The 3503-nt window shown below is 40.2% G+C and overlaps 1 non-coding gene across 1 annotated transcript; it reads left to right on the top strand.

Annotated features, from left to right (window-relative positions):
* The first annotated feature begins 2661 nt into the window (after positions 1-2661).
* LOC148121173 (small nucleolar RNA SNORD69) lies at positions 2662-2735 on the top strand. The gene has a single exon (XR_015738656.1). It is a non-coding gene; the product is annotated as a small nucleolar RNA SNORD69 (small nucleolar RNA).
* Positions 2736-3503: the final 768 nt, after the last annotated feature.

Here is a 3503-nt window from a genome sequence, read left to right on the forward strand (position 1 = left end):
AGTTTCTGGTTAGAAAACTAAGGAGCAAATCCTGTTATGTGAGAACAATAAATCAACTTTTTTTTTATATGGAAAAACAAAAAACCCAGGATAGCCAAAACAATCCTATACAATAAAAGTACCTCCGGAGGCATTACCATCCCTGACTTAAACTCTAATACAGAGCTACAGTAGTGAAAACAGCTTGGTATTGGCACAAAAACAGAGATGGTGACCAATGGAATCGAAATGAAGACCCATATATTAATCCACAAACCTATGAACACCTGATTTTCGACAAAGAAGCTAAAATTATACAATGGAAGAAAGAAAGCATCTTTAACAAATGGTGTTGGCATAACTGGATGTCAACCTGTAGAAGAATGAAAATAGATCCATATCTATCACCATGCACAAAACTCAAGTTCAAATGGATTAAAGACCTCAATATTAATGTGACCACACCGAACCTGATAGAAGAGAAAGTGGGAAGTAGTCTGCAACACATGGGCACAGGAGATTTCCTACATAGAACCCCAGTAGCACAGACAATAATAGCAACAATGAATAAATGGGACCTCCTGAAACTGAGAAGCTTCTGTAATGCTTCTGTAATGTAAAGGACACTGTCATTAAGACAAAAAGGCTACCTTCCGACTAGGAAAAGATCTTCACCAGCTCCGCATCAGACAAAGGTCTGATCTCCAAAATATATAAAGAACTCAAGAAACTAGACATTAAAATTTTAATTAAACAAATTTAAAAAATGGAGTACTGAACTGAACAAAGAATTCTCAACAGAAGAAGTTCAAATGGCCAAAAGACACTTAAGGTCATGCTCAACCTTCTTAGTGATCGGAGAAATGCAAATCAAAATTACTTTGAGATACCATTTTACACCTGTCAGAATAGCTAAAATCAAAAACACCAATGATAGCCCATGCTGGAGAAGATGTGGAGTAAGGGGAACACTCATCCATTATTGGTGGGAATGCAAACTTGTGCAACCACTGTGGAAATCAGTGTGGCGGTTTCTCAGGAAACTGAGAATCAACCTACCTCAGGACCCAGCAATTCCACTCTTAGGAATATATCCAAAAGATGCCCAATCATACTACAAAAGCATTTGTTCAACTATGTTCATAGCAACTTTATTTGTAATAGCCAGAACCTGGAAACAACCTAGATGCCCCTCAATGGAAGAATGGATAAAGAAACTGTGGAATATATATGCATTAGAGTACTACTCAGGGGTAAAAAAACAATGACATTTTGAATTTTGCATGCAAATGGATGGAAATAGAAAACACTTTACTAAGTGAGATAACCCAGACCCAAAAAGATGAATATGATATGTACTCACTCATAAGTAGATTCTAGCCATAAATAAAGGACATTGAGCCTATAATTTTGGATCCTAGAGAAGCTAAATAAGAAGGTGAACCCAAAGAAAAACATGTAGCCATCCTCCTGGATATTGGAAATAGACAAGATTGCCAGCAAAAGTTGGGAGCATGGGGGTGGGGGGGGGGTAAGGGGTGATGGGGAGGGAGAAGGGAGAAGAGGAGGATTGGGGAGAGCTTGGGGGAATGGGATGTTTGGGATGGAGGAAGGGTTGATAAGGAAGCAGGAAAGTAGATATTTTAATTAAGGTAGCCATTTTAGGGTTGGCAAGAGACTTGACTCTATAGGGGATCCCAGGTGTCTTATTCCTTGGGAAGCAGAAGAGAAGGTGTCTTGCTGCGGGAGCTCCTTCCGCTCCATCAGCCAATAGCCGTTGAGATACCAGCCCATTGGGGCATGGTCTCTCTCTCTCTTTAAAAAAGCAGCAGCTGTCCTCCACTCTCTCTCTCTCTGGCTTCCAGCTCCGCTTCCGGCTCCTAGACTCCTTTCCTGTTCACGCAGAGGGGCTGTTGTCTGGGATGGTAATCTGTAAGATTTTTCCCCTTTGAATAAATAACCATTCTATTAATCATAATTCCAAACTGGTGTGGGATTGTTTGTGACTTACGCCTTTAGTGTCTGAACTGGCCTTATCCCATAGCCACACTGATGAATATCTTGCATATTACCATAGAACCTTCATCTGGCGATGGATGGAGATAGAGACAGAGACCCACATTGGAGCACTGGACTGAGCACCCAAGGTCCAAATGAAGAGCAGAAAGAGGGAGAACATGAGTAAGAAAGTCAGGACTGCAAGGGGTTGGTCCACCCACTGAGATGGTGGGACTGATCTAATGGGAGCTCACCAAGGCCAACTGGACCGGCACTGAACAAGCATGTGATCAAACCAGACTCTCTGAATGTGGCTGACAATGAGGGCTGACTGAGAAGCCAAGGACAATGGCACTGGGTTTTTATTCTACTGCATGGACTGGCTTTGTGGGAGCCTAGTCTGTTTGGATGCTCACCTTCTAGACCTGGATGGAGGGGGGAGGACCTTGGACTTCCCACAGGGCAGGGAGCCCTGACTGCTCTTAGGACTGGAGAGGGAGGGTGAGGGGGAGTGGGGGTAGTGGGAGAGAAATGGGAGGAGGGGAGGAGGTGAAATTCTTTAATTAATAAATAAATAAATGTTGGGTGGGGGTTGTTTAAAAGACTATGGTGTCTGTTCAGAATATCACATTTACTGTAGAAAGGAGATAACCAGGAGAAAATGTCAAACACTAGCAAAAAATAAATGTGAAGTCAATTATGTAAACCTTGATTTGTTTGAAGTGGAAAGATTGCAATCCAAATCTCAACTTCACATTTTTTTGTTTAATTATTGTTAGTTTTAATGTTAATCATCATTCTGTGTTTGATTGATAGAGTATGGGTTACAAATATTGATTACTATAAAATGAATCCTAGACTTCATTTCTGAAAGGAAGCTATAAGTTCATTTATGTGCACCTAAGTAGTAAACTACACCTTAGGAGCTTGAGTCTTTCCCAAACTGAAGTGGGTGTTTTTCTCTTTTACTAGGTTTTTTGAGTATCTATTCACTTAACCGAATTCAGGTATCATATCTAGGCATAAACACAAAACATAACATAAGAGAGCCCCTTCTTTATCTTTTTATTAAAAAGTTGAATTTTCCCAATGAGCCACAAGACATACCATGTCTCCCAATGATTGCCAAAGTCATCCTGTGATGAACAGCAAAGGAGAACGAGCACAAAGAGAATCCTAACCGAGAAAAATCTGCTACCCCAAACATGGTTTGTTTTTCTCAACAATGACAAATATCAAGATATAATGAGGAAGTATGCATGGTCTTACAGAGAGTTAATAAACTGAAAGTTCCATGATGTAAGACGTGACTATGTATCTGACCCTGACATTATTCTTCAATGGATAGATAGGATACTGAATGCTAGCATACCACACACTATGTGGCCTGACAGCTGGATTTACAAAGAGAAATTTTTCATATGTGATGAGGGGATTGAATTTATGAGAATGATTTAACTGATTTTTTGGATATGTGTAAATGACCAAAGAATTCCATGAAAACACCAGAAGAAATTCAAACTGGT

This window comes from Myodes glareolus, chromosome 8 (genome assembly GCF_982192425.1).
Source record: "Myodes glareolus chromosome 8, mMyoGla1.1, whole genome shotgun sequence".
In the NCBI taxonomy this organism is placed as follows: Eukaryota; Metazoa; Chordata; class Mammalia; order Rodentia; family Cricetidae; genus Myodes; species Myodes glareolus.